Source organism: Crotalus tigris, unplaced genomic scaffold, assembly GCF_016545835.1.
Source record: "Crotalus tigris isolate CLP2741 ecotype Arizona unplaced genomic scaffold, ASM1654583v1 scf7180000023637.1517150, whole genome shotgun sequence".
Taxonomy (NCBI): domain Eukaryota; kingdom Metazoa; phylum Chordata; class Lepidosauria; order Squamata; family Viperidae; genus Crotalus; species Crotalus tigris.
The window spans coordinates 712,861-740,429 of record NW_024100094.1 but is presented as its reverse complement, the minus strand read 5'-3'; the positions used below and the strand labels follow the sequence as shown (position 1 = coordinate 740,429).

The window sequence follows — 27,569 nt, the reverse complement described above, 5'->3', positions numbered from 1 at the left end:
GCAATCCTCCCCCAAACAAATTGCAGAGTGAAGCCACTAGATGTTCCAGAGGTCTCTGTCTCTGGTGAGACCAGCATTCTTTCCCTCTTTTATCAGAAGAAGTAATCTGGTCAGTCTAGGGCTCTGATAAGCAGATCCAGTCCTTGACCCTTGGTTTTAGAGGGATCAAGAAAGAAGAATAAACATAAGAATTGCTACTTTTGATATTTGTCAAGCAAAAGATCAAGAGGGACTCATATCCAACAGGGATCTTCATAGAGGGCATTCACACCACCTGTTTCTGGAATGACCACAGCAGGTATCAGCCTCAATCATTTCAATTAAATATAATTTTATTAATTTAGCACCCATCTATAATATCTCATAAAGTCAAGCCATGGTGTCCACCACTTGAAAAAAAAAAACTGGCAACACAACAATCTTTAACATATGTACAAGGGAAGCACAGGAACACATCTCCAAAGCGCTAAATGGATAGGGTGTGAAAAGTAGAAAGAGGCTGGATTTACACATTATGCTGAAACCACATGTATTTTTCTTTGCCTAAAACTGTTTGCCTGATTCAGGAGACCATGGCTGATCAAATCACGATTTATCCCAGTAACCAGGGGATTACAGGTGCAAGTATCTTGATATCTGTCTTCCACAATTCTTGGGCTTTGTTTTTAGCCTTGGCACTGAAGTCTAATCTAATGTGTAACTCTAGTTCTCATGGGTATATCATAAACACAAGGCCCAGATAATGGAAGAACAAAAAGTGGGGAAGAATTCAAACCACTTTTAAAAACATAGCAATACAGCATTTATCTTGCTGGTTCCATCCATGTCTGAGTAGTTCAGCATACTATCTCTGACAATGATAAGGCCCAGTGATACTCACCACTTCTTCTTGTGTATCTCAAATCTGTTCCTCGGCCACAAACACATACATACATACAGGACATATGCGAGCGAAAGAGAGGGAATATACTTTCTATAAAGAAAGTACTCAACTTGCAACTGTTCGTTCAGGGATGGTTCAACATTACAACAGCCTTGGAAAAAATGTCTTTCTGACCGGTACTCAAAGTTATGATCATCGTATCATCCCCACGGTTACCTGATCGCAATTCCAGCCCTTGGCAACCAGTTCATGTTTACAACAATTGCGGCATCTTGCAGTCCTATGATTACAATTTGCAACCTTCCTATCCGCAAAGTAACTTAGGGAAGTCAGGTTTGCTTAATGGCCACATAATTCACCGAACAACCTCAGTGATTTTTCTCAGTGACCATGGTAAAAATGGTTGTAACATTCAGTCTGTCACATGCTGGCTCATTTTACGATCACACTGATTTATGACAGAAATTCTGGTCATAAGTTGAGGACTCCCTGTCCAATGCAGACGCTATTTCACTCGTGCTGCAGCATCCTCTCTATCAACAAGCTACAAATATGTCTATTTTTAAAACTCTATGTAGATGCATTTACATATGCAGCAGAATGTGGTCACATAACTCTGCCAATGTACCGCCACAGTATTATTAATGCTCATCATGCAGAAAAAAAATCTTTGCCAGTTTAAAAAAAAAAACTAGGACAGTAGAATGGTATGACTTGTAAAGGTTTACAGTAACAATGATCAGTGGAATATGATGTAGTATTGTACCTCTTACTGTGATATCACAATTGCTTACTTCTAGATATATTTTAAAGATTTTGTATGCCTATATTACAAATCCACAACTGGTTTATCTCCGCTTTAAAAAAAAAAAAAAAAGCAAATATGCCCTTAAGTCAAACTTGACTCTTGGGAGATTACATCTACTCAGTGTTCTGGGCTCTCAACAGTGATATTATTCTCTTATTTCCACTTGGGGGGGGGTTACCTTCTTGGCCTCAAATTTCTGGGTGGTTCTTCATCAGAGCACTAATGAGAGCTAACCCTGCTTAGATTCTGAAATCAGCCAAACATTAGATGTCTCCAGCTGAAGTATCTTGTTCAAATCCTCCCCAAACAAATCCGGGGTTGATATTTTAGTGAGAATGATGTCATAATTCTGTATGGAGACCACTATGCATTCTACTTCATCAAAATGTAACTCTCAAAATTAGCTGGGGGGAGAGTGAATGGCTATTAAACTGTGGCATGAATGAGTCCTAAGGTCAAGATTGGGACACACTCAGCCTTTCAATGTTGCTGACTAACAAGTCCCATCAACCGTCTGATCAACAGGGAGGACTGTGGGGAAACAGCTCAGTAACATTTGGGAGACTGTAGATTCCCCACCAATGCCTTACACAACTGAGCATTCAATATGGCATCTCCCACACCCAAGTTTACGTGGTACTACGCAGTCACTGTCTTTGGGATTAAAAATTCAGCCAAAACTAAAGGCTGTTCCAACATACGGTAGTCAACTTGTTTTTCAAAAATATTATCATTCTGTGTCTTGAACTTCATCTGGCCATTTACACAGCAGATATTATTCACATTAATCTCCATGGAATTCAGACTCATTAGACAAAGGTTTACTGTCAAACTTTTCCCAGCTACAAAAACTAATTAGGCTGCAGGAAGTGCTAATTTAACACACACACACACACACACACACACACACACACACACATTCACTACATACGGGTATACAACTGAATTCTGATCTCAGTTCCAGCAGCATTCCCGAAGCTGCAACTTGCAGCAGCCGCATGCAAGAAAACGGTATTTTCAGAATCATATTTCTGATTGTGAGAGAAGCTTGGAAAATGTATTTGTCTCACTTTTTATGAAAGGCCCTTCAACGTTCACCGCTACCTCTCATGATCGGCTGCAAACCATTTTCTGCCTGCCAACTTGCAGAAGGTGCCACCTGGTCACAGATAACAAACCCCATCCTTTTCCGTTGTGTTTTAAATCAGAAACAAGAAGACCAAAGCAAATGTGGCAGCTCGGATTTGGGGGAATAGTGAAAGAGGCTTTGATTGGCCAGCACTGCGGGCCAGGGAAAAGCTTGAGGAAAGGACTGAACTGTGCAGTTCTTCTTTCAGTTTAAAGCAGTGTTTCCCAAACTTGACAATTTTAAGGCATGTGGACTTCAACTCCCAGAATTCCACAGCCAGTGTTGCTGGCTGTGGAATTCTGGGAGTTGAAGTCCTCATGCCTTAAAATTGTCAAGTTTGGGAAACACTGGTTTAAAGCATGATTGTCCAACTTTTGGCTTCCCTGGGCTGCACATAAATAAATTAATATAGTTGATGTATATAAATAACAAATGTCCTTTATTTATTTTTACATTTTTTATTATCTTGCGGGGCCTCATTAATAATTGTTCAGGGCCAGACATGCCTGGCTTAAAGACAACCATTCTCAGTCATCGCCACAAAGGGGATTTTAGCAGGTTTCCTGGTTCAATATTTGACATGCAGGCAGCTCTTGACTAGAAGTGCTGATTAGATAAAAAAAAAAGTCTTGAGAGTTTTATTTCTTTGCAAATACAGATTTCCTTCAAAAATTTGATTGCCACTTTGTTTTCTGCTACAAAAGTGAAATACGTTAAGGAAATGTATGTATGGGCGGAAAACCTGGATAAACTGGGAGAGTATTCAGGTCTCTCCTGTTTCCAGTTCCCAAAAAAATCAGCTCTACTTCAGCAGCCTAATTTTATGATTACAACCTATGGCATTCTACAAGTCAGTATACAAAACTGTTTGAAAAAGGTTAAATCAAGTGGCAGGAATTTTAGCCCTTGAGTTTTTATTGCTCTTCTGCAATTAGCAGAGGCAAAGTTCTTTGCAAGTACTTTGCTACTCTTCTGCAAGTAGTGCTGGTCTTTGAATATATGGGATAGAATTAAGGATGCTGTATGTGACTGGAGGGAGAGGCCTGATAGTCACTTGGAAATAATGCCACACATTTAGGAATTGCCCAGTCTCCTTTCTTAAAAGCACACTCACCCTCAAAATCTAGTCCTGGAACGTAAACCAATGGTAATCAGCTTCTATAACCACTTGCCCTAATCTGGTGTATTTTGCAAGAGGGCATTCTGAACATTTGTCACACATACAGATATATCCTTATTATGGAAACTGATCAGAATATACCATTGATTACAGCAGCTAGGAATTCAAAGAACTGTAATCCCCAAACATTTGGAGGTCACTAGTACTTTGTAAAGGATCAATACAAAACATCATCAAATATGAATTCCTCTTTTACAAAAAAAAAACAAAAAAAAACAACCTAGCTTTCATTTTGTTTTGTTATGTCTTAGGAAATCGGACACAGCAATGATGGATGGGCTAATTAAATTTCTAATGGTGAAGATTCAAAACTCTACACACCAGGCTTAATGATAATAATATAAACAGTTAGAAAATACATGACCCCTTGGGCCATCTTTTTTTCACCAGATTCCTCCGTGCCTTCAACAATGAGAGAGCTTCTGAAAACCCTGATGGCACAGTGGTTAGACTGCAGTATTGCAGACTAATTCTGCTGACTATCAGCAGTTTGATTCTCACCAGCTGAAGGTTGACTCAGCCTTCCATTCTTCCGAGGTTGGTAAAATGAGGACCCAAATTGTTGGGGGCAATACGCAGATTCTGTAAACTGCTTAGAGAGGGCTGTAAAGAACTGTGAAGTGGTATATAAGTCTAAGTGCTAATGTACTTCCTTCACTGGAAAAGTTGGGATATGTTCAGAACCTTGAAAATAGACCATGTGGAGCTGTACAGCACAGTCAAACATCAACGCAGGACATGTTTTATGACATTTGGTATTGTGTCACAAATTGTTTATAGTAATGTTTATGTCATAAAACATTTTACAAAATTTGCCAAGCTTCTATTCCACATGGATCCCAGATTTTGGACACATTTAGTAAGTTAACTTATTTGACATACCTTGGCTCAAAAATGGCTGCCCTACGATGTACCAGTTCACCCAAAAGTTACAAGAATAATTGTTTTAGAAGTATATAAATAAATAACACACAATATCTACTAGACATGTGATATTTTTAGATCATCTGTGGAATTTAAAAGTGAACATTGAGTAGTTTGTCTCTTACAAGCTTCCCAATCTCACACACAATTTTATGATAACTACCAACAAAAATATTTTGCCCATGTTTGGTGATACGGTCCAGGAAGGGGGGGGTCACTTATGCCCTGTGGTTGTCTCTATCTGCTCTGAGCAATTACTGTATACTGGAAACACCAGTGTGATGCTGGTGATGAAAACAGACCAAGACCAAGAAAACAGTGCTTCCATAATCCGGAATAGGGCATTTTTATTAGCTGGATTTAGAAAAGGCCTTATTAGAAAGATTCAGATCAAAGAACATCAAATTCAGAAATAAATACCAAGCTCAGAAAGACTTTAAAGTATTTACAAAAAGGCAAAATTTCACTAAACTGAAAGAACTACTATAATTCAAAACAACATGGTGGTGAAGTGTATTGGTATTTTTTTTATCCCACCTTTATTATTTTTAAATAACTCATGGCAACAAAGATAACTAATACTATTTCCTCCTATTTTTCCCCACAACCACCAGTCTATCTGAAGAACACATTTGTGTTCCTTTTTTATGCTATACAACTGGCTAAAACAGGTACCTTTTGTGAACGGAATGAGCATCTGCATATACAATACATGCATTCCCACCCATTCCTTTGTGAAGAATAGCTCTCCCTAACTATGTGCCCTTCAAATATATTGGAACTTAGAATTCCAATCATCAATTTTGAAGGTTACATCCCCAACAGGTCTGTGTGATGCTTGCAACAAATGGCAGCCCCAAAGAATTACCATTTGCGTATGGACTGTATATGTGGTTTTCATTACAGGTAAGGCTCACTCAATGACCCCAACTGGGATTGGAATTTGGCATGTGTGAATCTAACCAATATTTAGGACTAGCAAATGCACAGTTACAAGGGCTCCTGAAAAATCATCATACCCAAGATAAGAAATATTAAGTGGTTAGCCCTCTGTAGTTCTGCTCTAAATAATGCCAGGGGAAGAAAACACCAATAACAATTGAGAAAGTCCTTTAACAATCTTCACAAAATGTCCAGGTTGCACCTCTCGCCTTAACCTTAACCTTTAAAAAGAGCTCTTTTTCACTGAAGTCCTAACTCACTACCAAGGAAGATTCTAGAATTATCTGTTTGGGGAACATTTCAGAGAAGTTTTCCTCAGAAATCTGGCAAGCAAAGAGCAATCTGATTTTAAAGGAAACTTCTTGAAAAATATTTCCACTTTTGCAAACTTTTATTTCTCTGTCGGGAATCTGAAATAAGGCCAAACCCCTCTAGAGCTACAGCTGATCAGGACGGCCATCCTGGAGAAAACTGGCAGCTTTATGATTCATTTTGAAAGAGGTGACATTCAAGCTTGCATCTCTTGCCTTAAATTAGATGTGGTGAGATATCCTCAGCCTTTCCCTAACATGAAGGAAAAATAATCGCAGATTGGATTAAATTCGACTCCCCATTACAGAATACTCAGCGCTTGGGGTAACAGGTCAGTAATATATTTTATAATGTTGTCTATGCTAAATTTCTGGAATTCCTTCACAGAATTCAAGGACCAAGGGTGCATTTGTTTCAGAAAGATCCCTTTGAAATGGAAGAGACACTTTTTTTTTCAGTATGTGCATATTAAACAGTACAAAGCAGGGTGCCATGCCATGCCTCCCTGCTGACCCATTCTAGTTCCCATCTGCCTTCTTTTATATTTCATATGCAGCAAAATATACCTCAAGGAATCTTTTCATACCCGGCAGGAAGCAAAAACCACATGGAAATTCTTTGAACAAGTACTGGCTTTAAAAAAAAATATTGACTTCTCCTGCAATGAGCGAAGCAGAATATATGCATCAGGAAGCGAAGGGAATAAAAGTCAATTCCTTCTTTTAATATCTATACAAATGTATTTATCTGTCTGTTCATTTGTTTGTTTATGAAACCTTATAAGACCACAATTGGGATGGAACAATTTATCATTAAGTGGTATGATTGTTAAACGAGTCGTCACATGACTGTGAACTTCCCAACTGACTTTGCTTGTTAGATGCTGGCTGGAAAGGTTACAAAATGTGAGGACTAGCTATAAGTCACTATTTTCAAGTATTTTTGAATAGTTATTAAACAAATGGTCATAAATCAAGGACTACCTATATAATGGCAAGCAGTTTTCTGGCCAAGATTATGTCAGTGGGGACAGGCAGAAATGATAGATTTATAAAAGAGAATTATTTGTAGCTTGGGATTGAATTCTGGGGTCCTTGATGGTGAGCTTTTCTTATAGATGTTTCATTACCCAAATAGGAAAGTGCTAAAAGAGAGTGGGGAATGATAGATATGGTGGTAGATGGCTTAAGTAATTCAATTTTATTATGGTCTTAAATCAGCAATACTGCACATAGTTTAGTTCCACATGAGATGAACTTTTATAAACTCAAGCATAACTATGGATTTACAGGGGCTCCCTAACCTAAAGGGCTCCATAATAAATCATTATGATAACACTTAACCAGGATTCAGTATTCCTTTCCACATATCATTAAATATGAGGTAAAACTTACCATCTGAAACAAACTTTTGCCTTATAATAAACAAACCAACTTTAGACAACTTTAGACAATGGCTTCTTTTACAAACCAGACTGTGGCATAAACTTCAGTTCCCAGGTGTAATACAGAAAAAAATAAAAAATGTAAATGCTAAAAGTAAATCACAGGTAATTTCTTCTCTCAGCTGCTTGACCAAGAAATAGGAATGTAGAAACCTGCAGCTCAGCCACATAATGCTAAATTTTTACTCATGTGTGAAGCAGAACTCAGTATCATCACGAGGCTGAACAAAGGCATATAGGGAGGAGTATGTATATTTCAATCTCAATGGAAAGCAAAAAATTTGAGAATTATACTTTTTTGCCAAGAAATTACCTGGATATACCTATGAAGTCAATGGAAGCCAAGGTTGGCTTGAAAAAGATTCTTCTTCCCTTATAGGAAACTCTGAATTCTTGTAGGCGTGCTTACTCAAGACCAGGTGCTATTTTGTTCTATGGAAGATATGTCACATCACTTGAATCACTTGTATGACTTGTATCATTTGTATCTAAGCAAATATAATTTTGTACGACTTTGGACACAAAGCTAAAGCTGCTGTGTTATGCAAGCGAGGTCTACCAAGAAGCCAAACTGTAGCTCTGTCAACCAGTTACTGTACATGCTTAAATTAAATTAAAACACACATACGTACTTCAACCGAACAAGTTCTAAAGAGATGCCCACGTTAATCTACTCCTGCAAACACAAAGCAGCACCTTAGGCGCATTTATTAGACCATACACATTTTTGTGAACGTCTTCAGATAAATGAAGCATATCCTCAATTGACCTTTGGATTTGTGTGAGAGAAACAGAGAGCGCACATAAACATGTACATTTCTAAGCCTTTGGAACTCTGTCGGAGGATGATTGAATAAAAGATCAAGATAACTGCACATTTATCCGAATGTAATAAGATTAAAATAATCATTCACCAAGCAGTATTCTAAACAACCTGGCACTGGTAAGCTATTTAACACATGTCCTGGAAAACTTTATTTAGACCAATTCAGCATGGAAGTAAAGTTTCTGTCCATAAGAAAAGCTAAGGAAAATAGTTAGCTGGAGGTTTTATCCTTCCAAAAGTAGTTAACATATGATGTGGAATTTTATGGCCTCTGGCACCAACTGGCTAATTGTCCTAACTTCACAGGCAAATAGGATGCTAGAAGATCAGAAAAAAGCTGACCTTATTTCACATAGTAATCAATCAGATGCCTCCCCCCACCCAACTACCAAGCATGTCGTGAAGTCAACGTGTCTCCCCTTTTACTGTTCCCCAGCAAACACTAGTCAAATCCATTCTCTCCTCAACTCAAGCTCAATGCAGTTATCCTAATCAGCTATTACCAATAGCCTCATCCTCCACTATCTGGCCTAAACCCTTTCTGAAAGTATCAGAACTCTATTCTATAAATTCTATAAATTTGATATATACCAAATATTGAATTTATTAGATGAGCTTGAATGGGAACATTATAAAGAAGGTGGATCATGCCTTATATTAACAATAACAAGCTCCATATACAGGTAGTCCTCGACTTACAAGCACAACTGGGCCCAAAATTTACATTGTTAAGTGAGACATTTGCTAAGTGAGTTTTGCCCCATTTACTGCAGGTAATCAGTTAGTAACCCAGTTGTTAAGTGAATCCAGCTTCCCCATTGACTGGTCACAAAAGGTGATCACATGATCTTGGGACACAGCAACAGTCATAAATATAAACCAGTTGCCAAGCATCTGGGATTTTGATCATATGATCCTGGGAGGCTGCAAAGGTCATTAACTGTGAAAAACAGTCATCATATTTTTCAGTGCCTTTGTAACTTTGAACAGTCACCAAACAAACTGTTGTAAGTTGAGGACTACCTGTAGTTTGACCTTTCCTCTTTCATCTATTCCCCCCAACCCTATTACTGTGTTTACTTTTCTTCCAGTTTGTTAACATACATTTAAAATGCAGCCACTAATTTTCGTACCATATTCCAAGTAGGGTTGTAAAGAGATTTTTCCCCCCCTAAGGGCATTATGGCAACAGTTTTTATTTTCTATCCCTTGGTTAATCATTCCAGGAACAGAGTTTGTCTTCCCACCCTCCACCCCCACCCCCACATTTGCTACCCATCAAGGTTTACATTTTCAAGTTTCTCTGTCTGCCAGCTACTGAGTTGCTCACATCCTTGAGCTGAAGAGGGGAAGCTGAAGGGGATAGATAGCAAAGCAGGAAATAAGGGGCCAATGGAAGCTAGGAAAAAAGGTTTGGTAACATTTTAGCTTGTTATGGCACCTAATTTTTAATCCTGCAATCCTCTAGCTTATATGGATATGCCTCATTGATCTTGGAGGGGGGGGGGCTTCAGCTGATTAAACAAGTGCAGGGCCCAAGCCATTCCAACGATGCTAATAAAGAAAAATGGGGATAGAAAGTAAATTTGAAACAAAAAAAATCCTGTTTGCAGATCACAATAAACACTTATTTTTAAAAAAATCCTTCCAAATGGAATATTTTTAAAAAGCAATGTACAATTAGCAGACAATGGTTTTTAGAACTGGCATCCATCCATCTGTTAATAACTTGGAAAAAAAAATCCCAGACAGGAAAAAGAAGTTTCTGTTCCTGTTATAACATGCATTGCATCTTGGGGTGCAGCCACTGCAGCTTTCTTCCAGATCAAGCTGCGACAATAGCTTTCAAAGCCAGCAGCACAGCTACAAAGGTACAAGAGATTCAGAGATTAACTCCTGGGGGGAGGGGAAGGTGAACGCTCAAGAAAAACACATGATTTCAAACTGTACCCAAGGAATGGACTGCAGCTCTGAGGACAGATCTGATACCCTCTGAGCTTCGTATTTCACGCAAGCGTTAGGAACACCAGGTATCTTCCCACCAATCCCTCCGACACAAGGCAAGAAAATCAAACCCTTCCCAGAAAACAAATGAAAGAAGAGATCTGTTTGAACAGGAATTTTCTCTGAATGCTTTTGCTGGAGTCATAAATGCTTTAGCTCAGCTTTTTTTTCAAACAATAGATGAAGTCATCCAAGTTGGAAGACAATCTAAGGAACCAGCCTTCCCATTAGTGAATTATAATCATTGTAATTCAGATCTAGGTGGATCTGATCATACTGTCTCCTCCACCGTGGCACTGCGGTCATTCCTCAAATGTTGGCAAGTATAAGCAAAACAGGAAAGGCATAGCTCTCTGAGCAGGAAAGCCACAATATCCAAAGTTAGCTCTCTAAATAAAAGCTGGGAAAAGACATGCTGACAGGCATTTGACAGCAGGGCTGGCCAGGCAAGGCAACTTGAAAGCCTTCCTAATTCAGCATAGCTCTCCAGCAGCCAATAAACCACCCAGCACCCTCCCTATGTCTTAAAGGGACAGGTTCAAGGCAGAAATGGGTTCCTACCTCACCAAGAGGTTCAGAGCCAGAAGGCACCAACTCCATTGAGTATGCAAGGGACTACGCTCATCAGTCTATTAATACTCCTGGGGATATCTTGGCCAATGGAGTGGCAGGGAATAAAAGCCTGCTGAGTCCAGGGCAAACAGCCAAAGATTGTCTGAACGCAGGGAAGGCTGTAGGGGCAGAGCGGGAGTGATTATTTTCAATATGTCTCCTTGCAATCCAATCAACTAAATGGCACTTGGCTTTGGCCCAACAGAGGACTCCACAAACATGAATCCCAGGGTACAGGGCAAGGCCAGATTCTGACCTGGTTTAAAATAATGGGCACACTTGGGCGGATCGCTAGAAATGTCTTTTTTTCAGACAACGCTGCTGTATAACTCACAAACGTGGTGATTATAGTCTTATCCCACTTCTCGGTCAAGAGGAATAACTTACAAATAAAACTCCAAAGAAAGGAACAAATTCATAAGGTATAGAATAGATGGTATGTGCTGAATAGTCTATTCCAGTGATGGCGAACCTTTTAAAAACCGAGTGCCCAAACCGCAACCCACAACCCACTTATTTATCGCAAAGTGCCAGGGCCGCATCAGCATTGTGGTGCCCTCGGGGGGGGGGCAGGGAGGTGCCTCTGAGTGCCGCCTCTGACCTGCAAAAACCGGGGGCACTTATGCTGCATGGCACAAAAACGGCCGTTGCCGAACAACAGGGTGCAAATACAAGGTGCTGCACCACCAAGAACAGGGCAGGGCTAGTGAGTAGGCACTATCCCCACCCCATTTGCAGTGCATGTGTGCTCGTGGCCCCATGTGCGCATGCATGCATGTAAAATGCTTCCCCCTCCTTTTTCTTCCAGTTCACCAATCGACAATGGTTAGTGACCTCTGTTCTACCACCTCTACTAGAGCTTGCCAGTCGACCGCTTCGCCTCCTTTGTGCTGGATGAGGTTCCTGCTCTGGGCGGCGGTGGCGGCCTGATGGACCTGCTGGTGGTGATGGTGGTGGCACACGTGCCAACAGAAAGAGCTCTGAGTGCCGCCTCTGGCACACGTGGCATAGGTTCACCACCACTGGTCTATTCTGACTCCTGGCAGGTTGATGAAAACAATTTTTCTTTTTTCTTTTTCCTAGAAGACAAGATTAGAAAGACTGGGAGTGCTGAAAAATAATCAGAGATGCCAGCCCATGAAGAAAATGCTCCATTTCTTCTTAGTTGAGCCCCAAAGACCCAATATTCTAGATCTAGAACAGTGTTTCTCAACCTTGACAATTTTAAGGCATGTGGACTTCAACTCCCAGAATTCCACAGCCAGCATTGCTGGCTGTGGAATTCTGGGAGTTGAAGTCTACATGCCTTAAAATTGTCAAGGTTGAGAAACACTGATCTAGAAGCACTCAAAAGGAAATCCTGAGCACTTAATTACCCTGGATAATTTCAGAAACCAATTTAGAGACCACTACCAAAGACTCTTTCAGATGATTTCTAAGATACGTTAGCCCAGAGACTGTTATTTAGAAACTAGCATGTCTAAAAATCGAAGCCTAAGGCAGAGCAGTATGAACTGGCTCAGTTCTCAATAGTTTCCACTGAGGTTCGGTTCACAAATCTGGCGGAGCCACAGTTAAGTCATAAGTCATTGCTAATAAAACACTGCAAATCATACCAACTAATCTGAAAACTAACAGTCATATTAAGATCTACTGGAAAGTGTGGATCAGGTTCTCATCTCAGTCACATAATTTTTTTTTTCCATTACAGACAATTGAGGTTGAGTTAAGCTCCCACCTCACTGCTCCCTTGAACGGTCTGAATTATATAAATGCAAATGCAAAGTTTCACAAAGGGAAAAAAAAATAAAAGAAATCAGGCAACATTTTTGTTGGTCCCTCATGCATAACTCACCGGCTCTATAGTGGAAGCAAGTAGAAAATAAACACAGAGCCATTAAATTGGGTTGCTGGGGGGGAAAAAAACCTGGGGGAAGGCCAGGTGATTTGTAAAATATGTCCTAGTATTTCCATCATTTTCTGGGATGAGCTTGTGCTCCAAACATCTTTACCATATTCAGAGGTGTTTTTTTTGTACAGAACTTTAACGGGTGAAGTTCAGCAGAGAAAATCTTACAAGCCTGAATTCCATTTGCCTTACTCTTTTGCAAGGCAGCCCTAAGAATTCAAGCTTCAAAGTGATTGCTGATACTGGGTCAGCATGATCAAATCTGAAGAGGATGCATGTGAACAGGTACACAAACACACTTACAAACATATTAAAGCTGACTTCAAACAGTACCTCAAACCGAAGCCTATGATAGCACATGTGAGATTTGTAAAACATGATTTATGATTTGGTGTGTACTGCGAATCAGCCAATTATAGTTTATTTAATAAATTGTGGTTAAACATACTGAGGCTTACACCCATTCTCTCACAGATACACAAAAATGATTCCAACGCAATATCAGAAGCAAATCATGTCCCTTAATGTCAGCAACGCCCCTTAAGGGGAAAGGAGAGGAGGGCTCTTGAATCCCTGCAATTTCACCAACTTTTGTCACTGAAAAAAGTGACTTATGACAGTTTCTCACACCTACACCTCTTGAAACATCTCCATGGTCACGCAATCAAAATTCAGATGCTTGGTAACTGACTCACATTTATGATGGTTACAGTGTCCCAGGCTCACAGGATCGCTGTCAAGGTTCCAACTAATGAACGAGAAACATGGTGTCAGCTAAGTTTGTTGCAGAAGTTGACAATCACCTTTTGCAACCTTCTGACAAGCAAAGTCAATGGGGAAGCCAGATTCACTTAACAACGGGGTTACTAACTTAACAAGTGCAGGGATTCACTTAACAACTATGGCAAGAACGTTCGTAAAATGGGGGCAAATTCACCTAACAACTATCTCACTTAGCAACAAAAATTTTGAGCTCAATTACGGTCGTAAATCAAGGACTACCTGTACTAACCTATGTAGGGTACATCTTTCAAACTTGACTTCCATCATCGGTGGCCTCAGGGCTGCATGCTATTCACCACCACCTCCATGTCCTTGCAGAATGAAACATCTCCCAGACTCTTTGCAGGGCAGGACAAAAAGTTAAAGAGATTCTTAATCCCTCCCCAATACATTTCCATCAACAAGGCTCTTCTCCAGCTTGTCTACACAGGAATGGGCTTGGTTTACTAAAACCTAAGAGATGAATCAGATTATCAACGTAAGTAACCCTTCATTCAACTCCCTGAACGTCATTCTGAATTAAGAGATTGTATAAACAATAGCTACATCCTCTTTGGAGGGTGGGGTTCACTATTTCATACCAAGAACTAGTTTTACTGGAGGGTCACTTCTGAAGCCGGCCAGAGAAAGTCTAATGCTGGTGAAAGGGACCATCCTTAACATCAGTAGTTCTCAACCTTTTTAATGCCGCGACCCCCAACCGGTCGTAAGTCGAGGACTACTCAACCGGTCGTAAGTCGAGGACTACTCAACTGGTGCAGCACCGTTTGCAGAATGGGACTTTTGGTGGGCTCAGCAGGGCAGAGACAGCCTGGACAATTCCTATTGGCTTTTGAAAGCCAATAGAATTAGACTCTATTCAAGAGAGTCTATTCTATTGGCTTTCAAAAGCCAATAGAATAAAAGGGAGTAGCACAGCTAAGGAAAAGGGGGAAAAAAATGGTGGACTGCCTTGTTTGGCGACCCCCGTGAAATGGTTGTTCGACCCCAAATGGGGTCCCGACCCACAGGTTGAGAACCACTGCTTAACATGGATGGGAGTAGGCAATGAGGACCACCAAGAGCAGGCAGATGATACAAAGTGGTTTTAAGCTGCACCATGCCTTTGGATGGGGACTGAAATTTCCCCATTTTTTTTTTTTTTCTGGAGGGCTGTTAATTATGTAAAGCCTGTTTTAGAGTTTATACTGCAATATGTGTGCGTGTTTTCTTATCTCCCCTTCCCCTTAACTTAGAGAAAATCACACAATGATCTTTGGCCACAAAAGAATCCGGGGGCTTCAAATAAGGGAGCCTGATGGTTGCTCTGATGCCGCAAACAGCCCATCTCTGGCCTAGGCGGTCGTGATTTCTATTTCTACTAAATAGGTTCTCAGTAAATCCGCTTCTCACTACTTCCAGTACAGACACACTTATGTCAGAACTGACAATTGAGGGAATTGTTGGCATTCCCCTCACATGACATGCATCTGGTCCCAGGACCTCAAACTGCTAATTGCTACTGAGAGGGAACAAACATTGTGAATGATTCAATTCGAGGGATGGATTTCTTCTTTTTTTTTTTTTTTACTCCAGGCCCAAATAAAGATAGGCCATAAAAAAAATGAGCAAATCCCTTATTAAGCTTTCACCTTATCCAAATAGAGATTTGGGAGTCCCGCTACAGAACTTGAGACTGATGTTATGCTTGGGGAAAAAGCAACATCCAGGCATCTAATACAGGGGTTCTCAACCTTGGCAACTTTAAGACTTGTGGACTTCAACTCCCAGAATTCCTCAGCCAGCAAAGCTGGCTGAGGAATTCTGGGAGTTGAAGTCCACAAATCTTAAAGTTGCCCAGGTTGAGAACCCCTGATCTAATACATCCTGGAATATTTGGTTCTTGCAGGCAACAGCTGCTATCTCAGCCAGAGATAAGCCCCTTTGCAGTATTGATCATTTGCTTGGGCTTTGAGCTTTTCTCAAATTGGGGTCCACCTCTCCCCTCCAGACCACAGATAATTAAAAGAGGAAACATTTAAAAACCTCAGAGAGGAGCTGTTTTTCAACTCAATTTCAGGCTGTCTGGTAAACAGAGGAGCAGCTTGCCCATTAGGCAATGCAGATCTTTCAGAAAGAGCACCATTCTCTCCCTGGTTCACATCTAGATACATTCTAAGGCAGGTACAGAGGGAAAACTCCACAGCTCACTTCAGAGGCCTGTTATTGCCAGCCCAAAGTTTGCTTCTAAAAGGGAGTTATTGTGGTGACACGACACTGTGATTATCCTGAATGCACAGCATCCTAAGCTGCAAATGGGGATGGACGTCTGTGGTGTCCTAACATGTTTCTGTCTCGATTTGTGCCCAGTTACGTGGAGATCCAAAGCGAAAGCATTCACAAAGGGAAGCAAAGGAGGACTTGGCCAAACAAGCCATAGTTGCTTTGTTCGAGACTTAGTGACTTCGACTTGTTTAGCAAACAGTAGCTAATGTGAACGTAAAAATTAATGCAGGGGCTGGCAATCTCTCAGCAGCTAAAGAGCTCACTTTTTGTTTTAACTTGGAGGAGGTACCTGAAGGCAACGGTGGATGAGTCAGTAACATTTTGACAACAATAAAGTAGGCAGAACACAGACTTCCAATTGAGAACATGATTTCGCTGCTGCAGTATTAAGAAAATTCCACTGGCTATCTCGTACGCCCTTTTATTGAGCATGAAGGAGCACACAAGACATACTAGCCAACCTTTCTCCTACTTAGAAAGAACAAAAAATGGTCTCCACCTGGAGAAAAAGGCCAGAATCCACTGCTGGAAGTTCAAACAACTAATATCAACAGCAATAAATGTATTGTTCACCCAATTAAAGTGAACAACAGCATTTCTGGACTATAGACCAAGCCTGTGCTTTAGGCTCATTTATAAAAGTAGAGGCAGTCTACAATACCCAGATGAATGGTGGTTCCCATCAATCTTCCAAGCATGAGATAGGCTTGCAAAGTAATATTCAATGAGTAAATTCCATATTTTCATTACGCTATACCTTGATAAACCACTGTTTGTTGAATAAACTGGCTGCATTCACACAGCACACTAAATCACAATGAAATTAACTGTGTCATACACTAAATAATAAATTAACTGTGTTATGGCTTATCAAGACACAGGAATTCCAGCAGAGACATTCAGCAGGGCAAATACATACCCTTGCCTGTGCCTAGTGGTAGATCCAAAGCTATTCGCTCATGTAAATGCAGCCAAAGCATTACTCCGAAGAGCCAAGGCTGCATTATCTGAAGGACCCCTGGCTGGATCCTAAAACAATTTGCTGATAAAGTTAATCTCATCAAAGACAGCACTGGAACATATCGCGGGATTACATGTCCCTAGAGAGAAATACAGTGACAGAAACCACAAGGTCACATCTACCCGACCCACAGTGGGGAAGCAATGAATGTTGCGGATCCCGTCCTCTAAGGAGATGCATCTGGCAGGACCCAGAAGCCTTCTCCTTAGTGGCTCCCTCTCATTGGAACATCATTCCCTCAGAGATTAGACTGGCCCCCACTTTAGCTCTCTTCGAGAAGGCGCTGAAAACCTGGTTCTGCCAGCAGGCCTTGGGGACCCAGAGTGGGAGACAGCCCAGCAAATGGCTAGTTTAATGTGTGCTATCGCTGGGGTGAGGTGGGGAGTTATTATATTATTTTATTTTTCCTCTTGTTATTTTATTTTTTATTGGGTGCTTTTTACTGATGTAAGCCGCCTTGAGTCGCCATTTGCGAGTAGGCAGAGATACAAATTATCTAAATAAAATAAAAAATTAACCCTGAACTAAACAAGGATGGGCTTAATGAAGGTAAACCAGCAAAAAGCTACCCATCCCGGCACGAAAATTCCTCCACCAACCCTTCTCAACCCAGACCAAAAGAACCAGCAGAAGTTGGGAATTATTTTTAGTTTGTTTTCCTGTACATTTTATTGCTTTTTTTTTCCCAACCAAGGCCAGTCTATTGAGCTGAAGAGGTCAGCAAGATTCAGTACATTGTTACTTAAAACAGATAATGCAAAGAAGGATTTAAATTATGATGATCCGCCTCCAAAAATCATGGGCGCTCCATCCCTGGAGATTTTTAAGAAGAGGCTAGACAGTCACTTGTCTGAGATGGTATAGGTTCTCCTGCTTGAGCAGGGGGCTGGACTAGAAGACCTCCAAGGTCCCTTCCTCTCTATTCTATTCTTCCTTTTAAAGATGCAGATTTCTAGCTCTTCCATAGACAACAGGAAAAACAATTACCGAAGACTCAAAAACGCAAATTCAGATCAATGTTTGCAAGATTTGGGGGGGGGAAGGGTTATCCCAAGGCTGCCAAAGCATTTGTTTGGATCTACAGTAGCAACTACTATCATTATCTACTCCCCTCACGACTTTGAAGTTTCATCCAAATTGCTGTTTTCCCTTCATCACATCTGTGCTCAACAATCACTAAAGTGGACTTGGGAAGGGAGGACCTGCTCTCTGTACCGGCTCCAAAAGAATGAAAATGCCAAGGCAGCTGAACCAGGACATTTGGGATGGAAGCATGACATAGCATAGCAGGCAGTAATAATTCTGGGACTAAGCTTATTTACGGCTAAGTTCACACCCAGCATTAAGCCAAGCCTGGGAAAGAGATTTGGTTTCCTTCCCTTGAACCTTATGATTTCTAAACTATGGTTTATGGTTCAGCATGGGGTATGAGCTCAGCCAACTGCACTTTATTCAAGAAACCCCAATTCAGCAACATATCTTGGGTCTCTGAATGCTACCCAGAAATCAAAAGGGAATTAAAGCAAAAATGTCAGGGTGCAGACATGACTAGTAACCTTCTGTCAAAGCAATTCCCCTAAGCAAGGCATGGTTTAAAACAGACTTATAAAATCCATAAAAATCACCAGTGTGGAACCAAAGGAAGCTGTGTCTATGGACATTCTCAGTCATCCGGGTCACATTATCCCAAAAATGCTTTTTCACGAGGCAACTGGACTTTCTTGTTTTTCTTTGAAGATGTTTCGCTTCCCATCCAACAAGCTTCTTCAGCTCTGAAATTGTCTTTTCTCTAAACCAGTGGTGGCAAACCTATGGCACATGTGCCAGCGGCAGCCCTTGGAGCTCTCTCTGTGGGCACACACCGTCGCCCCAGCCCTGCCTCCTCCCACGGCCCCCTCCTCACCAGCAGCCCCCCTGGAAGAGAATCGCCCCCGGGCACAGCCCACGCAAAGCAGCGCAGCCAAGAACATGGTCACCGGGCAGCGGGAACAAGACTCCGCCCTTGTGCCCCATCGCACGCAGATGATGCTGCGGGGTACGGGCGGAGGGCGTGTCCACCATGGCGCTGCTGGGCTGCCTGGGTGATCTGTGGCAGGCCGTGGAGGTGGTGCATGGCCCAGCGGGCAGAGCAGAGCGGAGACAGGGGTGGGGGGGCAGTTTTGGGGCACTCTAAAAGGTTCACCACCACTGCTCTAAACCAATTATCACTGTTTTTAAGCCCCAAAAAGATAAACATGAAGAATGCCACATATGTTCCTGTGAGCATCTCAGAAAAGACAGGATGTAATATCAACATATATTAGCAAATTATTGATAAATAGAGGACTGGTTATCCACCCTCTTTTGCAATCCATTTTCTTACTGGGGAGTGACAGAAAGAGCTATTGAGAAGTAAAGGTTAGCAGAGAAGGGAAAGAGTGAGGTATTCCTTCTTTTGTCAGTCTCCTCACTTACCTGGAGAAAAGTAATGGTTGCCTGTGACTATCAGACAAACTTAGCTGGCAATTTTTGTTTTGTTCAAACTGGCAGGATTTGGAAGGATGGGGAGGGGAACCCTTTCAGAGATATGTCCACTTGCGTTTGGAATCTAGCATCAGCCAAAACCCTTCAGCAAGAGTGGAGGTGTGGTGATCGCCATCTGGGAATCTCATGGCTTTCATGGTCCCTGTACCACAGGTCACCAGATGCAAGACCCTGTTCATTAAGTTGGGTTCAAGGGATCAGTTGGGATTGTTACTGTTGAACTAAGCTCACTGCTGTACAGCAACCTCCCTGCCTGAGCTCGACTCCATTTCTAGGTTGACTATAGAGTTCCCCAGACTTATGGTCTTGGGGGATTTCAATCTGCCTTCTATAAGAGTGGGGTGTGAGGTGTCTCAGGGGTTCATGACCACCGTAACAGCTATGGGCCTGATCTACATCATTCAGAGCCCGACATAAAAGATTGGTCATATACTAGATCTGGTATACCTGTTGGAACAGTGGCTATATGATCTTAAATTGGAGGAGCTCTTGGTGTTTCCCTTGTCATGATCAGATCACACCCTGATTCCCCTGAGGCTTTCTAATGCCACTATCCACTGCCAGGAAGCTGGACCCATTAGACTGGTCTATTCCCAAAAAACAATGGGTTTCAGAGGAAGCAAGGGCTGTTCTTGCTGGTCTTCTGCACAGTACATCCAAATCTTGGTTGCTGTTTAGAATAAGGGGCTGGCTGAGCCTTTGAATCAGACTATGCCTCTGCAACCTCTCTCCCCTCAGGAATCCCCTTACTCCCCATGGTTTACAGAGGAGTTGAGGGAGATGAAACAAAAGATGTCTAGAGTGTCACTGATGTCAACAAGAGCTGAACACAACTAAACATAGATTAGAGCAGGGGTCCCCAACCTCCAGTCTGTGGACCAGTACTGGGCTGCAGCATGCCAGCAACCGATCTGCACAAACAAGGAAAGCCCCATCTGCGAGTTGCAGGCAGCACATAAAACCACGCACCCTCCGATCCATGGAAAAACCTCTTTCCATGGAACTGGTCCCTGGTGCCCAAAAGGTTGGGGACCTCTGGGTTAGAGTACCATATGGCAGTAAGGATGACAGAGCATCAGTATTTCTCCACCCTTATTGCACCCAGTTTTATATGACATGAGCCTTTTTGGGCGGAGGGCTCGGAGAACTTCTTACAAGGGCATGCTCTGATTCACTTGGATTCTGGTCTTGTAGCAAGTCCAGAGGAGATGCCTTAGAACAGGGGTCCTCAACCTTGGCAACTTTAAGATTTGTGGACTTCAACTCCCAGAACTCCTCAGCCAGCTGGCTGAGGAATTCTGGGAGTTGAAGTCCACAAGTCTTAAAGTTGCCAAGGTTGAGGACCTCTGCCTTAGAAGTCTTGCCTGGTTTTCTGGGAATGGTTTGAGTCTGAGGTGGACAGGTCACTAGGACTATGAGTTCAGCCACCTGCTTTTTAGATCCATGCACCTCCTGGCTTGTTGAAGTAGCCCTGGGAGTGTCACTTGAATGAGTTGTAGCAGAAGCTAATTCTTTGAATGAGGGAATTGTTCCATTATCCCTTAAGGAGATTTTAGTTTGCCTCCTCCTCAAGAAGCCATCACTGGGCTCCATATTCTGGACTACTTTTATCCAGCATTTAACCTCTCCTTCTGGGGGAAAATGGTTGAGATTGTGGTTGTGCAACAGCTTCAGAAGACTTTGGAAGAAGTGAATTATTTGAATTTCTTGTAATATAGCTGGGATTCTGATCTAGGTATGGTATGGAACAAGTATTGGTCACACTATTGGATGACTTCTAGTGAGGGTGGGATGGGAGTTGTGTATTCATTCTTGCCCTACTTGACCTGTTTGTACTGTCAGCCCTTCTAATGTAAATCAAACAGGAAACATCTCCCTCATTTCAGCGATATTTCCTTACTAGATTCTCAGCGTCTTCAACAATAGCAGACCTTCTAATATACTGGAAAAGTTCTTAAAAATTCAGGGAGATATTGTATTCAAAGATGTATCTGCCTTGAAAATAGCCCATGTGTATAATAGCACAGTCAAACAGCAGGAACTGACCACAGGAAATTGCTTTATGGTATAATACAAAATCATAAAATGCTTTGGGATAACTTTTATGTCACAACACTTTTTATAAAATTTGCTAAATTTCAATTCCATGGGATTCATGACTTCTGGATTTTGGATGCATTCTATAAGTTAGCCCATTTGAGGTAATTTGGCTAAAAATGTTTTGCCTTGTGATGCATCTTCTATATAACCGAACAACATATACCACTCCCACCCTTTATGTAAGACAACTGTAACTCGATCTTTTCTGCGTCTTCGGTAACCAGCTATTAGCCACATCCTATAAGCAGTTTGGGCTTCAACTATTTCTACTTGACTGTAGCTTTCATAATGTTATAATATGGTTACTTAAGGCAGGCCAAACATCAGTCTTCATGGTGTGCCTCCACCAAAGAACTATTTCCTTACAGGTCAGTTACATTTCAAGAATGTATAGTTTGGGGAGAACCGGCAAAGCCACCTTCTTTGAGTCAATATTTAATAACAGTAAATATAATGGGGCATTGTTTTCATTTTGCCCGCACAGCCTGAGCAAGAAAGGCACAAAAGCAAGCTGCAATAAATGCCTAGCCAAGTCCTTTTCTTCCACCTGTGTTCTGGCCATCTGACAGACCCAAGATAGCCAAGTAATAATCACAGGCTTTTGGAGGTTCTACCAAGTTTCCAAATTGTGTCCAGGTTTTTTGGGTGGCACTAACAAAAAACATACTTCTATTTTATTCTACTATGTATAGCAGGGGTCCCCAATCCCCGGGCTGCGACCCGTTGGGAACTGGGCCACTGAAGCAGCGGGTGAACACACAAAGCTTCATTTGCGCATGCACGGGATTTAGGGATTTAAGTTGCTTACAGATGCACTACTGCATTACTGCCTTATGCCCACTCCCAAAGGTAAGTGGATAGCAGCCAAAATGCCTCTTCAGAAAATCTTGAGTGAGATGATGCAGTGTTTCTAACACAGTACAAAGGCAAAAACCATTCTTTGGAGGATGTAGGGCATGGATCTACAGTTGTTTGAAACTCATGTTCTTCCAGGATCCTGAAATATCTCCAGAAGGCGTTTGTGCAAAACCCAAGGACAGTTGCAGCTGCTTTAAGGAGCTGTAAACAGGTGCCATGTTCGTGTCAATGTGCACCTCACAACACCTTGTGTGTTTAAATCAAAAATGCAGCACTGCATTCTTAACTAGGAAATCCAGAGTGCCTGGAGGGTGTAATGCTGGCCCTGCTTGACGTATAAGGAAGATTTATTTTATTTTGTTATTTAAATGACTTATAGAACCACCCATCTCATAGCACAAGGCTCTGGGTGGCCTACAAAGGTTAAAATCACTACAACGTATAATCTATGATGACGAAAGATGGCTACCCCTGTAATGATCATTATATTTTACAAAGCTGTAGCTATTTTGTGCTTGTACAGTGCTAAATTCTTTGCTTTGATAGGATTAAAAAAAAATCTAACAACAGAGCTGTCATTTGGGGCCCAAGCAGTCAAGATCTGCACAAAAAGACAAGCAATCAGCATTCATAGCAAAGTTCTTATCATCAGAGGAAAAGCCTGGACTGTTTTTTTAAAGGGTCATAACTCTGACCTTTGGCAGAATTTTATGCCAGGCAAATGCCTGAGCCCTACATATATTATCAAAATTGGGAAAAGATGGAAAAAGTTGCTTATTTAGCATAATTTTTCTAGTCAAGATGAAGGCCAACAAAGTACAAAAGGGAATGAAAGTACCTGTAGAGGCCCATCTTTCTCTTCCAGGTTTTTGCAGTGTTACTCAAGCATTGTCGAAGTCTATCTTCACAAGGCAAGAGGAGGAAGAGCCAAATCATCTTTTATATTCAAGGGGGAGACATGGAGGATGGGGATGAATAAAAGCTGAAAGGGCAGGAATCCTAAATGTGATACTTCTGAAACGGTAACTGAATCCACAAAAAGAAAAACAAGATAAATGAATCTGGGTGTACCCCAAAGGGAAAAAAAGGTATGCTTCAATACTTAAATACCATTACATAGATCAAAGGGAACTTCTAAACATGTTTAACCTTAAGTAAATCTTAATAATTCAAAGACAACTTATTCCCAATACAGATGTATAAAAACTGCCTTCTGTCATATTTGCAGGGCAATTAAAGAACAGTGATAGACTCTTTTAAGATTTTGTTCAGCAGTTAAGAATATGGAGTGTTAGGCCATTAGGGAAGAAAAAAATGTCTTTGGTTTTATTAGCATGGAGGATGACATGTAGATAGAACACAGGCTTAAACCAAGTTTAAAATCCACCCATTAGGCAGTTGTGGGAAAATGGCAGTATCCCATCAACTGTTCCTCATCTGCATACAGGAGAAGTTGTCCCACAGATACTGGAAGGATGAAAAATAAGTGCCATCACAGCCAATGAAAAATGATAGAAAGAGAGCAACTACAAGCAATGGATTAAACAATGGAGATGGTCATGAGAGTCCAGAATCAAGGTCCCACTCAGAGATGGTCCATCAATATGGTCTATGCCAGTGGTTCTCAACCTTTCTAATGCCGCGACCCCATAATACAGTTCCCCATGTTGTGGTGACCCCCAACCACTTATACATCACTGGGTGCCAGGGGCGTGGCCAAAGAAAAGGGGGAAAAAATGGCGGACAGCCTTGTTTGGCGACCCCCGTGAAATGGTCGTTCGACCCCAAATGGGGTCCCGACCCACAGGTTGAGAACCACTGGTCTATGCAGATTTAAACAGAAATAAGGTCTACTGGACTCAATAAGACTCACTACCCAAACAGTTTATTCTGTGAATGAATAACAAGGGAATCAAAAGTCTGGATGCAAAAGTATAAGGTTTTCCATTGTCTTCTGTTTTTTTATTTCATGCATTCAAAACATTGAAAGTTGGCTAATTTACCTGCATCAAGTACAGTGTGAACATCCTTTCTGCAGGCGCTTTTGTCATAGTGTGCTAGGATCTGTCTTGCATGGGTAACTGAAGTAGTTAAACGGTGGCAATCTGGTACCATTTTGAATTACAGCTCTCCCAATTTCTAAGCATGAGCTGTATTGGTTAGGACATACTACTGAACATCTCTGAAGAGCTGTATTGCAACCCCAAGAAATAACTGTTTGGTTCCATTCTGATACTGTTTACAGTTCATTCAACAAGCCACATTCAAAGGTAACTAAAACCCATTGATCAATAAAAGCCATTAAACAAAAAGAAAGTTATTCACTTAAGAGTCTAAGAAGAAGTCCTAAAATATTAAAAAGAGGGAAAGAAGAGTTCCATTGCAGCCAAACCTTCCCAAGTCTCTTGTCTTCTGAAAACTAACTGAGCAGCTAAGATGTCAATGCAGTTCTCTCTGCAGATCCCTGAGACCTGGCCCAAATGCCAACTTCCACTGAGTGCCAAAAAACAATCATCCATGCTTCAGTTGGCAGGGAAAGAAATAAGTTGGAAGGGGAAAGCCATATCAACACAGAACTAAGTACTCACAAATTCTGTAGCACCCTAATGAGCATGCCAGATAGACAAAAACATTTTCCTCAAAGGTTCAGAAACCAAATGAGGACAAGCTAATTAGAAAGACATGGCAGCAGCTAAGTTGTCGGCTCCAACAAGATAAACAGTAAAACAGGTTGATAAGGAGGAAATCTGGCCTTCTAATAAATTTTAGGTTACCTATAGGGGACAAACCCAGAAAGATCCAGCTAGGCCCACTCCCTTTTCTCAGGCTTCTGCACCAAATGTCTCCAGGGGTAATCTGGCCAGCAGCTGCCCCAAAGCAATTCCTCTCAGGACAACTCTGATCCATGCCAACCTTCCAGCATCAGCATAAGAACCATTTACTTACCCACACATTATTAGTTGCAGACGCAGCGCTGCGTGAAGAGAGGAGATGGAAACCCCCCCTCCCCATTACATCATCAGACTTGTGAGGCAGCAGGTGATAGCATCAGGTCTGGAGGTTCGAAGTGAGAAAATGAACTCCCTTCCACTCTGACCAAAAACAGCTGGAATTCCAGAACAGAGATCGTTCACAGCAGTTTGTCCTCCTTTGGAATTCAATTTCTTCTCTCTTTTTCCTAGCCAGAAAGCATGCTGATCCCTATTACATTCTCTCCACACACATTTCTGCACATGGTTTCCAGGGGAGAAGAAAAGGAAGAGGACACCAATCTTTTTCCATGCATATAAAGTGTAAAAAGGAAAGAAAAAAAAAGATTCCATGATTCTCTAGGGAAAACATACATCCAGTTCTAATCACCTCTCCAATATTGTGACAAGAATGCTACAAGCTGTATGATTCGGCTGATGAAATGCCACTTAACCATTTAGAAAGAATTACTATACTTTTAAGATCAGAAGAGCAAAGATTTCTCACCTCCAAGAGAGAGCACTTATATGTATCCATGATCATGATTAGAGTGAAAAGTCAATCTGAGCATAAAGCAAAGTACAAGAGGATCTCCCTAAAAAGAGGAGTGAAGGATTCACCCAGCAAGTTCAAACAGAAATGCACCTCTTAGAGAAGGACATCTAACCCTGAATCATCAGCCACGGGATGAATATTAAATACCTGGACTGAATCTCAAAAGGCCAAAGACAATGAAAAGCTTGAACAAAAAGGAAGACTTGAGAGGGCCTGGCAGTTAATTGGGAAAAGTAGATCACTATGTAGAAAAAGGGAGGGGGGGAGTCAATAATACAGATGGGACATAAAGTGGTGAAGAGATCCATGTAAGTCCAACCCTACTTTTCTTAATTTCAGCACTAAGGTATGTATGTAGGATACACCAGGTTTCAATCCCTAACTGAAGGGGTGGATCCCAGGGACTTTGTAGAAAGAACATGAAACTAGGGAAGGAAGATTAAGAAGAAAGTCTGGACTTCTAATCCCCTGAACTAAAACAGCTTGCCTTTGGGCCAAAGGAGCAGGATCTGATTCATGCAGCTCCATTGAGGAAGAGTTTAGAAATAGACTGGGGATAAATATGGAATAGAAACAGAGAGCTGAAAAACAGATTAAGGTGGACTCTACTTTTTCCTAATGAAAGAAAAAGACACCAATATTTTTAACGAGAATTCAGTAATTAATGAAGCACAGTATTAGGAGAGGGGGTGTTTAGGCCAGTAAAGAATTAAAGAAAGGTCAACAAGGACCGCTTGCACGATCAGATCTATCGTATGAAAACGGGCGATCCAACCTAAACGCAGGGAGAATGATCCCTCGGAGAAGGAGGGGAAGATTGGGAACAAGAGATCAAAGGTCCTGCTGGATTCCACGACCCCCTCCCCTCCCCCCGCACAAATCTCTCCTCAGTAAAGAATTGTCTCTTACCTTGGCGGCGGTTACTGCTATTGCGAGTCCCAGTAATCCTCGGCCATGGCCGCCGGCATGGGCCGCCTCTGAACTCGGCACCCCTCAACCATCCATGGTCACCCCCAAGCCCGGGTCTGTTCGACTCCTCCCTCCCAGCTCCGAAGAACCACCCCCAGCTCAGCCGCCTCCCACCCTACGACTGACCAACGCCAACCCCCTGGCTGGGCTTAACTTTCCCCTCCCCTTTAGAGCGTACCATTATTACCTCTAACATGATTAAAACACCAGAAAACCTGGAGGCCTTGCCCAATTAATGTTACCCCACACTTAAAGAAGGGAAGGGAAGAAACGGAACCAACTCCTCAGTCATTTCCAGAAACGCAGAGTTTTACGAATCTGTGCGAGAACAACAAAGTATCCCCCCTCTTTCATTTCATGTGGTAGAATCCCAGCCTTATTACTTTTTCCGCGATGCGAAGGGGGGGGAATCTCCTCATAAAAACGTCGATTTTTTTTCTGCATTTTGATGACATTGTTTGACTTTGGGCAATCCATTTGCAATAAATCTCAGTCACTGTATTTGACAACTTTCAGGTGTCCGGTAGACATTAAAGGACTGGCCTGTCCTCC

At 41.7% G+C, this 27,569-nt stretch overlaps 1 protein-coding gene across 4 annotated transcripts in view; it reads right to left on the bottom strand.

Annotated features, from left to right (window-relative positions):
* Positions 1–27,123, bottom strand: part of CDK16 (cyclin dependent kinase 16) — a 75,145-nt gene extending 48,022 nt beyond the window's left edge. For all 4 annotated transcript variants that reach the window (XM_039320361.1, XM_039320363.1, XM_039320365.1 and 1 more), the window contains exon 1: positions 26,958–27,123. The gene's annotated coding sequence lies outside the window, so the exon portion shown is untranslated. The remainder of the gene's footprint in view (positions 1–26,957) is intronic.
* Between the last annotated feature and the right edge of the window lie 446 nt (positions 27,124–27,569).